This window comes from Anomalospiza imberbis, chromosome 3, assembly GCF_031753505.1.
Source record: "Anomalospiza imberbis isolate Cuckoo-Finch-1a 21T00152 chromosome 3, ASM3175350v1, whole genome shotgun sequence".
NCBI classification, from domain to species: Eukaryota; Metazoa; Chordata; class Aves; order Passeriformes; family Viduidae; genus Anomalospiza; species Anomalospiza imberbis.
This window is the reverse complement of record NC_089683.1, coordinates 54,251,873-54,264,705: the sequence shown is the minus strand read 5'-3', so window position 1 is coordinate 54,264,705 and position 12,833 is coordinate 54,251,873.

The window sequence follows — 12,833 nt, the reverse complement described above, 5'->3', positions numbered from 1 at the left end:
TTCTGAAATAAGCTATAGCCAGTGACTGCAGCTTTTCTGCAAGTCTAACTCCTAAGATTCATGTCTCTGCAATGCAACTACTGTATTGGTTGGGTTACTAGAAGTCTCGCTGGTAGCATGAAAAAGTTATGCAGTTCACTTTCCCTCTTAGGCAGGAAATTTCTTTGATCTGTGTATTTTATCTGATTCTATTAAAAGCTCAATGGAGTAAATCAAGTTCAACAAACAGACACACAGTTGACTTCCTGTACAATTTGGTAGATCTTTAAGTTTAAAAGATATTGGCTTAATAAAAAGATCAGCACTGCAACATATTTCACATTAGTGATAAAATATTATGACAAGAAGCAATCTAATCAGAGTGTTCTATTCTAATGGATACATATTATTTTATCATACTAAATCTCTGTTATAATGCATAATTTAAGTAATTATTTCAAAGAAGAAAGTATGCATTTTTGTTATCAACAATTTCAGACAACCTTGTACTGTGTCATATGGAAAAGTCTTTGAACATCAGAGTAAGACCGGGTGACGAAGAGCCCAGCAATATCTGTTTAACTGAGCTATTTTTCCTGTGTAGTTTCTCAGCATTAATGCTTCTATCCTGCATAAGCAACAGTTGCCTCTCAAGGCTGATTTGCTGAATGATAAAAAACAAAGGAGAGGAGCTCTGGAAAGCCTTGTATGCCACCCTGGTCTTTCCCTGTCTGCTAGTGTATGCATGTCATATGTAATAGTGATGAAAATTTATTAAAACAGATTAATTGCATTACGACAACATTATCAAGAAAACTGGAAATAACTAGTATCTCAGAAATTTATTACTTCCTCCTGCAGTGGGTCAAATTCTGCACTCAAATCCACAACAATTTGAATTATGTTAAAATTTGTGCTGGAACAAATAGGAGACTTTTTATCTTTATGTAAAATGACAAAAATACATTGCCCATTGAAAGAATTGAAAGCTTATTATTACTGCTAAGACATAGTCAGAAAAATATTTTTACTTGGATGATATTAATCAAAGGATTTCATTACTTTTTGTGTGGAGAAGTTTCATAGATAAACAAACATGCAGGAACAGTATTTGATCTGTTTATCCTGTATAAATCTCTGAGGACAGAGGGAGGTTGTCCAAAGAGTTTTATAAAAATTCTTTCTCTTACTTTCTTAGGAACTCTCAAAAAAATCTCTTTTCCCATCTCCTACTTCTATTTAAAGTGTTTTGTCTCTAACTCTTCGGAAAATCAACAAATGCCTCAGTGCATTTACTGTTGGGGAAAGCTTGAAAACCAAGATAAGCAATTTATTTTGTGGCAGTTTTAGATATTCATTAGCTCATCACTGTGATTCAAAATTGGCATTAGTTGTACTTTCTTTTCTTAGCCTTTTCAAGAAGTCAGTGCCCAGTCCTTTCAAACTAAAGATGGTCACTTCCCACTTAATCATGCTCCCTCTTATGTAAGATCTTTTCTACAAGGATGAATGTTTCCTGCTTTATAAAATATGTCCTATTATTGTCCTTATTTAATAATTTATGTAATTTCTGTTAACATCAGGGAAAAAGCAAGGGCTACGATTAACAAGTCAATACAACTGTAAATGCACAAAAGTGAAAGTCATCCAAGTGTAAGGCCTCAAGAAGTCACTTAAAAAAGGCACTAGATTAAGAGGGAAAGCATAAAAGTTCAAGACTTTTTGTGATTAGCACTCAGCAATTTTGAAGTGTGCCATTGTTGTGGGACACAGAAGATATATGAGCTTTGCTTTAAAGCCATGCCCAGACAGCTTGATGAAAAACTGTCTTCGGGGCTCAAGATTAAGTGAACCTCCCAACCTGGAAAGGCAGAGATGCATATACACACCCTACAAACTAAGCCTGAATGTGGTGCATAGCACATGATAAAGACAAATATTCATAATGTAAGACTAACTCACTGGATTTCATTTCCTAAAACACACAATCGCATATTTTTATATATAAACTTATTTCTGAACATTTTCCAATCACAAAATTCTTTTAATAGGATATGTAAAACATTTGCAGCTTTCTGTATTAGACACTAAAATACGATCTATAGAATATGTTTAGAGAATCTGGAAAGGTGATGTTACCATAAATTATGAACCAAGAGGATCTGCATTCATCTAAGTAATGACTACTTAGAATTTTTGTCACTAAATTTATACTACCAATCATTAGAATCACTGAAGCTAGGAAAGTAAAAGACTGACTAAATATTAATGTATTATTTTGGCCACTCCTGGATTATTAATTGTACTATGATAGTGCTTTATCAAAATTAATTCTGAAAGCAAAAGACTGACAGTTGTGAACGTGAAGAAAATGCTATGGAAAAAAATATGTGCTGAAATAAAGCATTTTAAACCCTCTTGCTTAATTTCCTCTGCCAGTAGAAGTATGAGTAAAGGAACCTGCTCCCTTTCAGCAACAATAACACAGGCATTGCCCAAAATTCTTCTCCCATTTTGTGGGGAACACCAATCACTCTATTTCTACTTCTGACAGTAGTAATGCAGATTTAAGTCAATTGGATTACCCTAAAATTAAAATATAGTCTCAGCTAAGTTATCTTAGGAACTTCAAGTGTTTATTTATGAAGGCTTTTCAAAGCTGAACTCTGAAATTAGACTGAAAACCTCACTCTACTGACTCAGTGGGAGAAAAATAATTTACTTAAGTGGAACAATGTTCTAACCCCTGTAGTCCATTAACAATACTTAATTTACTTTTACACCAAAGTTTGGTCATCACTTTACTTCCTTACTGTAGTTTCTTTTCTACCTTATTCAATCCCTTCTCTTTTTCCAGCAGTGAGATAAATATTTTTCCTGCTGATGGTGAGAAAACATGTCTGTCTTCTGACAGAGATGTTGGAAGAGCTACAGAAAAATTCTTGAGGCTAACAATATTTCATTACCTCTTTATCCTTGATTGCTCACCTTTTTTTTTTTTTTTGTGAATTCTGTACTTCATGTACAAAATGCATGTCACAGTAACTGGTTACTCAGAGAAAGCGATTGTATAAAAATGGAACAAATATGATGTCCTGCAAATGCTTCATTAAGGCAAGTTACAATTTTCAGTACTTCTTTTCAGAACTACTAGATTTTAAAAACTGATAGCTGATTTCTAGAAATCATTTATTCAGTTCTTCTTCATTCTTAATAATTATCTGGATGACGTACTGGTCTTAGAAAATATTCATCTTCTAAAATAAAGTTGAAAAAGAAATATATCTCAGAAATATTTTTATAGTATTCTGGGATTTAGTTGTCCCAAGGGTTAATATGGGATATAAAATGTTGGAAAATTTATTGTGCTGTTTAGTTGCTGACAATGAATGTAAAAATACACAGTCTAAAATCCTCCTAAATATTTTTTTCTCAGCATAAGTATTTGTTAAGCTGTTGACACACTGAAGTTAACTGTTCTTCATTCTTCCTCATCATCATTACCTTTATGTTGTCACCCCTCAGATGTCTAATATATTTCTCTTCACACTGCCTCTTAGAGGGGTGAGTCCTGAGATCTTCATTTTACAGTTTTGAAGTGAATTCTCAGAGCAGAGATGAACCCCAGAGGGAATCCCAAAGAATCTCTAGGTTAATACTTGTTATTATGCCATGCCTTCATGGTGATCCTGACAGTCAACATTGCTTTTTTTTTTTTCCTCTTGTTCATCCTTCCTTTTGTCTCTGTCAGTTTGTACCAGGATAACATGAAGATAATAGAACAGTAAGCAGCCCATTATGCAGCATAAATATTTAACTGAAAGCTGCCTTTCTCCATTTTTTTTAAAGACAGAAATATAAAATTATATAGCTAAATAATATAGAGGGATGCAGCACATGGGAGAGGAATTAAAGACAGAGTAAATGCAACACAAAAAGCAAAAGGGGAGATGGGAACATGTGGTGAGGGACTGGGAGAAGAAAACTGAAAGCTGGCAAAAGTTTGAGAAGAAGTAAAAAGGAAAAGAAACATCACGGAAATTAAAAAACTCAGAAAGAGAGAAGGGGAAGGCAAAGTGGGAGAATTCATTTAATGTATAATTTAATATCATCTATAAACATTTTCTACAGTTTTGCACAAGCCGTGATTCAAACTATTCCAGGTAATATAAGTCAATATATTCTCTGTGTTAACAGTTTTCCTTTCTTTCACTTCCCCATACCTCTTATGAATTCAAAACATTTAAAATAAAATCATTCTCATTTGTGTGGAACCTCTATGTTTAATGTTTTCTGTTACCCAAAGGAATTTGAACACTTGTTAAATAAATAGTATTATAAACAATTTTTTTCTCTGTGTGTCTTTATCTATTTCTCCTCTTGACCTCTTCTAGAGAAATTATTCAGACATATGCACCACCTCCAGGCAGCTATTGCCTTGCAGCCCCAAAAATAGTGCAAAAAAAGGTCTTAAAATGGGTAAAAAGTGTTTCAGAATGACCACCACAGAGGCTCTTTTGCACTTGGGACAGAAACACAGCTAATATTCCCACAGAAGTCCCTGTCTGGAAATGGCTTAGATTGATCTACATGTCTGGCAGCAAACTCCAGCGAGGTGGGAGTTGGGAAAGCTAGCTCTGAGATGTCATTGTACCGTACCCCTGTTGCTCCTCAGGTGACTCAACATGTAAAATGGCAAATTGTACCAGCATATAAAAAATAAAGTATCCTTGTGAGCTCCTTCACTCTCACAATGGGGCCTATTTAGACAGTTCCCCAAAATGAGCAACGTGTAGGAGCAAGATCCAGCTCTCTCCAGAGAGTATGTAATAGGTCAGCAGGAGATCAGGCTGCCTTTGAATGCAGCATGACTTCTGATCCAAATTCTGCATGGATGCTTCAAAGCAAAGATTTTGCTCCTACATTAAAAGGAGTTTTACTATATGCTTTCTGTGATAAGGTGCTAATGATGGCACAAAGAATTGTAAGAAACCAATGATTTATTAAATTAAATTAAAAGTAACAAATTAAACTGAAAGGTACAAAGTTAATCTTCACTGTGTGCAAAATTGAACATAATTTAAATCATAGCTAAAATTTAAGGATTTCATCAAGGTTATCCTTTATCCTGATCTTCTGGCTTCGGTGATAGATACAAAAGGAACTGTGATCAATAATTAATGTTCTTGTGTCATAGGCTACCATCTACAATGCTATTTACTCTTCCTACATAAGACTCTTGACAGCCATAAAAATGTTCCTACTCAGGGTAGAAAACAAATCAAAAACAAAACAAAAATACAAGAAAAGTAATAATTAGCAATGAATTCTGAGTCTAGCCTACCTTAGGCCAGGAGCCAAGGCAACAAGGAATGTAGAGCTAAGTCAACAGGTGACCATATTGTTAGCACTCTAGCAATGATAATTTGCAATAATAAGGTAATGAACAAAGATGGGGTGAAGGCAGAAGGATTAAAGGAGAGCATGCAGCACACATAAGCCATGCTACATCTAGCAAATTCCCAGTGCAGCTGCTCCAGGGATATTAAGCCTCCTGCAGACAGCTGCATCCCCCTGCTGCCATCTGTGGCTTGCATCCCTGGTGATACTACTGTTGACGACTTGCACAGTTGCAAAGGCCTAACCCTTCATCAGCAGAATATATCCGCTCCCACACCTTCTCACAGGGAGCATGGCTGCCACCTGATCCATAGGATACAAGGGCTTTCCTGAGATTTAATCAGCTGTTAATTAATCCTAGGAGTGATGGCTAGAGAGGGGAATGTCTTGCCAGCTGAGATGTCAGATGGGAACACAGGGTAGGCATTAAGTTATCAGTTTTATTAGACAACACTAATCTCATTGGTACAGACTTGCTAATCACACTTCAGGAGAAAGTTTTATTACAAATGGTCTGAGAGGAATCTGAAAAGGGTCACATTTTAAACATGAGCCAATGTAAAACAATCCAAATCAAAGTGGATCAACTGACTTCCAAACGACTTCCAAATGCACATAGTGCAAAGGTTCAGAAACAGATGATTTTTAAACACTCTTTCCCTTTCTTCAGTCTCACCCTCAGTCCCTTAGAACTTGCAGAGACTTACTGTGCCATTGTTACACCTTGCTACCCAGAAAAAGGTTTTCCTGTCACAGTTAAGGCCCAATGGGGTGTCTGCTCCCTGTTCTTCTTGAATAGATCCTCATTCTCCACTTGTGTGCCTCTCCAACTTGCACATCACAAGCAAACTCACCTCTGTGTGTTCTCAACACCCTTTAGGAAACAAACTGCTTCCCTAAACGTCCGTGGCCTGCTCTTGGCCTGGTATAGCAGCCAGGGCAAGGGAAACATAAGCAGGCAGCCTTCTGTCCTACATCAGTGGTGCTGGTTCAGTGTGCTGCTTTTGCATGGTAATCCACAAACAGGTATCTAAAGTCATTTGAATTAAAAAAAAAAAAAAAAAAAAAAAAAGCTACACAGCTTGCTGTTATGGGCCCAACCACAATACTCTAGAAATGGAAGCCATGCAAAACAAGGTACTACTAAATAAAATATATATGCTTTACTTACTGTGAGTAAACCAAATCTGAGCTTGATAGTTTACATGTCACAGTGACTCCGTGCATGAAACATGTGAGACTATCAGGTCCTACAATACCAATTCAAATCAGCTGAGAATTGTGCTCTGAAAATCTGTTACCCAATCAAATAAAAATTTTAAAAATCAACATCACGGAATTGTTATTATTAAACTTGCCATAATGCAGCCATACAGAGTGCTCCAGGCCAGAGTGTATTGTATCAATTGAATCTGGAGTACAGCACAGCTGTTTTCAGAGCCCTGGAGCAGCACCAAGCAGAGCAAGAGGATACGAATTGCAGGAGTTTGGAGAGTCATTAAGCCCACAGATCTCAATGTGTGAAGGGCTGGATCAGAAATCCCAAAGAAGTCTTATACTCCTAGGATGGACAGTATGAGCAGCTCTGAAGGACACATCTTAAATAAATGTCTAATGCAAAGCATTATCCCTGCTGTTTTCCATCCAGGCTTAACTTCAAGATCCAACACCTCAATTATGCCTCAAGACTACAAAGTAAGACTTGCAGGCCTAACCTGTTTACAGTCCCTGGGAACAAAATGATTTTAAATTACTCTTCTATTTTAACTCCAGAAGTTGGAAATTGTTTATTTGACTAGACCTGCAGCTGAAGCAAATGCAACACCTTACTTGCTGTTCAGCTTTTCCCTCAATGCAGCATTTTAGCCTAAGGCCTGATTAGGATTCTTTTAGGGTGATTGGATATGGTAAGCTCCTGGAATAGCCCTAAGCCAGTATAATTGGAAGAGGTCTTAGAAGAGATACAGCTTCTTAATGACATATGGTCAAAAGGTTACTTTGAAAAACAAGAGGTCTTTCTGACTTCAGTTTTCAGGTCTACAATTTCTTCTGGACTCAACCTGGGAATATGGTTCTGAGACTTTCTTCTAAAGGATGAAGGAAGGAAGCAAAGCTTTTGAATACTTACTTTATGTGACAGAATAGTGTATTGGAGCACTGAAAATAGCATTTTAATGCCTGGGAATACTGTATTTTACTGCTTAATGTTATTAAAACTACTGATAAAAGATTTCTTTATATCAGTCATTAATTTCTGATACATAATATATTATATATACGAACCACAATTTCATTTACCATTGAACTGAAATAATACTAGAATAGATAAGATAAAGCACAAAATAAAATTGGATAAGACAAAATAGGTTAAGAAAAAAAATTTTATACCTTCCTGAAGACAGATACCATTGATATTGCAGGGAGAGGCAGTTGTAAATAAGAATTACTAATATTGATCACATTTAAAGGTATGATTCAATCACAATACGGTCAGAATCTTGTTTTTGTGCAAGAATGGATATGTACAGCATCATCTATTTAGAAATAATAGACCAAAGTTATATTTATTTCTCTGAAGATTTCTCCCCCAAATTAAATAGCAGAAAAAGAGTTCTGGAGGGAGATAGGTACAACAAATCCATAAACAATAACAGAAGTGTTTGATAAAATATGGAGTTCCTGTGACTATAGTATAAATCATAATCTTTGAAAACCTTAGCTATATGTAAAAACACTACTGCATTTCATTTCATATAGGAAGCCTATAATATATTCTCCTTTAAAGTTTCTGACAAAAACAGTTGACAAAGTCATCCTGGGCTCTTTTATGATGCAGCCTACTACATGAAAGGCAAAACAGAGAGCAATCTGCTGTTTTAATTACATGCTCGAAGCAAATGTAATATCTGCAGCTTTAATAAACATTGACCCTTTAACTGAATGTGCCCTAGAAACACATTAATGCCCATCTGGGAAATAATCCAATGAAATAATCCAATCATACCAACAGAGAATGACTGTTAGATTGGCAAGTGAGGGCTCATACACTTTGGTCAGTAGCAGGATGTTCTCAATTATCTTGTTGCCAGAGCTAATAAAATTCCATAGAATTCTTCATCTTTATAAGCAAATTGAAAATCCAACAAATAGAGAGGAAAATTTTCTCCCTGTTACCACACTGGTGTTTACTGCCACCAGTTATGCCTAAACTACAATGAAAGATTCAAAACTTTCCAATTTCGATGTTACAATGGCTAACAAAGCCATAGAACTGGCTAGTATCTTACAGATAGGTAAAGTGTCTCTGAACCAGTGAGGTCCAGCCAACAGATATTGATTATTATATTAATTTAGAGCCAGTGCATCCTGATATTTATCAGGAAATTTCAAAGTGCAGAGAAGGAGGTACATTGCTGGTAAGATACATCTGCTGGCAGACAAATATAAAGAGAGGAACAGGTGAGTGAAAGATTGGCCTGAGATTGGCCCAAGATTGGAGAAAGAAAGTCTGTCTTTCTGTTTTCTGCCCAGATATTCTATTCATTCTGCTTAAAATGTCATGATTTAAAATTGCACATATAGGTCCCTACCTATTGGTCAATGCAACCAGGGTTTTTTAGAAATTGATTGACTACGAACAAAAAAAGTGAGATCAGACTCCAACTATTTGATTCATAGGAATTTGGGGCTGCTAGCAAAGTTTCAATTCATGTTAGACTTTTTGTTTGTTTGAATGTTGATTCTCAAAACCAAGAAAGCATTTAGTTAATTCCTATAAGGTTTTCAGCAACCAGCAGAAGATAATAGCTTGTATTCATTTTAACCTTAAAAAGCGAGGGTTTTTGTGAATCTCAAGCACTCATCAGCAAAGTACAAACTGTAAAGGAGCATTTTATTCCTACTGCCTTCATCAGAAACTGTGGAAAGTGGCCACACTGAAGATATGAGACTCTCTTTCCAATTAAAAAGTCTAATTTGGCAACAGAGTTGCACAGATAAATAAATTTTCTGTTGGAATTCATAGCTGTCTAATATTTACAGTTACTAAGCATTAAAGGAGATCTAGTTTTGCTGTATATTGAAACACAAAGCAACTACAGAACAGCTTTAACATTTTTCACTTCTTTTTATTTTTCGCCCTCACTCAAACAATTCTTTTAGGATATTTTGGAATATTTTATTTTTGCACTATCCTGATTACACAGACTTTCACACACAACTTCCTCAGAGGCACACTGTTGTGTGCAATTACGACAAATCAGTAATTCATTACAGTCCAACACTTTTTTTTCCCACAAGATCTGATGAAGTAGTTTGCATTCTTGGAAGACCAAATATTAGCAGTAGCCATGCCACTCCCTTCATACCTAAAACCTAGCCACATTTATGCCTAAGACAAACAGAAGGTAGATTCTGAGAGTCTGCACACATAAATAGGCACAAGAAACTTCAGAAATTAACCTTAATAGCCCTTATAATTTTGTATGAGACATTCCCATGCAAATGAAGGTCTGTAACTATAGCTCACAGTATGAGATCAAAAGTCCATCCAGAAGAGTAACATCTCTTTGTCAGTGACCAAATACCGATATCTTGGTAACAGTGTCAAAACAAAGCCAGAATATGCCAACACTTATCCACACTACTTTTTCAATCTACAGTGGTTAGTGGTTCCACAAATTCCTGAAGGAGAGATATTATATTTATTTGATTATTATCTGGCAAATTTTTCTTCTGTTAATTAGCTTTCTGAACAGCTGTACAATTTTAATATCAAAATAGGCTGTGGGAAAGAGTTCCACAGTATAACTAATTTTGTTAATTTTCAACCTACGTCTCAAAAATATAATTTGAACTCTCAGTTGCTTTGTAACAGAAAAAAAATATTATTGACTGTCTTGATGGCCATGATGACTGTACAAAATTAAGTCGTCTCTTCTGGGCTGAACATTCCTAAACAATTTTGTTGCTCCTCTTATGGAAGCTATTTAATCTCTGATCACTGCTATTGTTCTTTCTTGAACCTTTTTCTAGTTCTGCCCTGTCCCTTCTGGGCATGAGAGATAGGAGGGAAGACCAGAAATTTAACACAGTATTTTAAAAGTGTACATAACCTGACATGCTGTTTTGTTCTCTATTTGTGTAGTAATCATTTCCTGCTCTTTTATTGGTAGCATTGCTCCTGCTGTGGTGCCCAAGGACATATCAAAGCAAGCAACTTGGAAATGGAGGTAATATGTTTATCAAAACAAATGAAAAGAAAAAAAAAAGATACTTTTGGCATGTGTTTCACAAAAGAGATCATATGATGAAGAAAAAGCATAATACCTAAAAATTGTTTTATTTTATACTTGCTCCTTTGACTTTTACTGAACATAAAATTGACATTTTCACAGAATTATGTGGTTTTTGTTGAGCTGCAGCAGGAAGTACAGAGTTTATGACCCTGCATATGAGTTAGGATTATTTTTTCCATATTGTGCGTTACTTCCCAGAAATCAAAACCATAGAATGATAGAATCATAAAATATGCTGAATTGAAAGGGACCTCTCAGGATCATTGAATCCAGCTCCTGGCCCTGCACACCACACTCCAGGAGTCACACCATGTTTCTGAGGCCATTGTCCAAATGCTTCCTGAACCCCGTAAGGGCCTTTGAGGGATTTGAAGGCTCCTCACAACTTAGCATCCTCAGCAACCTTACTTAGTACTCCTTTGACAATAACTGGTCTGCAGTCTCAGAATCCCTAACTGAAATGATTGCAAAATGTTATTGTCACAGTCACCATCTTCTGTATCTTTTGTATAGAGGTAGTTTTAAGGAATATAGTAGTTAGGCTATATTTCATCCTCAAGTTCCTTTAGATCTCCTGGGTGAATACCATATGGTCCTGGCAGTTTGGTCCCCAGGGAAAGTGTAGTGCTGATTTGCCAGCTGGGGTTAAACCACCACAATTTGTTTTACAACCTCCTCCCCAGACAGTTCAGTTTAAAAGAGATAAACGGTTACTTTTGGAGTGTGAATTTCTTGGATCTTCCAAGCTGAGGAAAGATGAAAGAATCCCTTTGGATTTTCTGCTGTAACTCCTCCTTTCATTGATATGTCAATTGACCTTAATGACTCCAAGGGAGAATCCCCATGCCGCAGGACTTTGAGGAAGAGTTTGCTTTTAGTTTATGCATTCAGCAAATAGTCCCTAAAACATTAATTGCTGGCCTGTGATTTGTGTCAGTATGTTTAATTTGCCAGTTTTCAGGTTTTCTTCCCTTTTGCTTTCTTGGATATCCTTGAGTTTTTTTGAAGGATATTTTCTTCTTTCAGCACTTCTTTTACTCATTTTCTGTCCAAATCAAGACTGTAAAATGACACATTTAGGTAGGAAAACCAGAGAAGTTCCTTTTGTATGCAATTATTTTTTTAAAGTCTTTAAGCCCCACCCCAACACATTACTATTACTTTTATTTTCTTTCTTTCTTTACTACTTTTTAAAGACTGTTTTATTAGTTGTTTTCCTTTTTTAACCTGTCATATATTCACAGTAATTTAATTTATTTTTCTGCTTATTCTTTCCTGCCTTCTGAAAATTTCCTGCTCTTAATTTGGTATAAATTGCTGCATTTCTTTACTCTTTGACTTCTTTATTTTCTGTTGGCTGGAATCCACGGAGCACATTTTTAGGTTCAACTATGTCATATGCTAATTACAAATGCTTAAAGTCAGATAATTGTGATTAACATGCAATTATTAATGCATCAGAAACAGAATGTGTCGTGTAAGCAATAATTTTTCTGAACTGCTGCACACAAAGTATATGCTGCGATCTACGTACTTAAATGAAAATCAATAGATAGCTATGAAGTGAAAATACCTCAGGGAGACTCAGGTTCCACTGAGAGCATTGTCTTGGGAAAGTGCAAACATTTCAGACACAAACAAAAGCTATTGATTGAGAGCTGAATAGAAACAGAATTCTAAAAGTTCCCTTTAGGAGGCTTATTCTGTCCTGTATCCTTAGCACCCTACAGATATTCATCAGGAAAATTTAATGTTTTCCTTCAACTGGCTTAGCCACAGAGAAGAATCGCTGTCCTAAGAAAACATGTATGAAATGCCTAGCCTAAGATGATTCACGTACTAAGAAGACCTCTAGATCCTGCCTTTATCAAAGACACAGAAAACAAATTTTCAAAGGATGGAGTGTCTGAAACGACTGATGTAATGAATTACCTAATCAATTTTCTGCTGAAACACTAGGCAATTTCCTGTCTAGACTATATTGTAGAAGTGCTTGATACTAATTTTCAGCAAGCAAAAGAATAGCTATCTGTGGCTATTTTCTGTTCACACAAAGCCTGCAGAAAACGCTGCAAGTTTTTAATAGTACTGAGCTGACTAAAAGGCAGGATACACAATAAAACATAACATCCTGCTCTCCTCAGTTTCTGTTGAGAG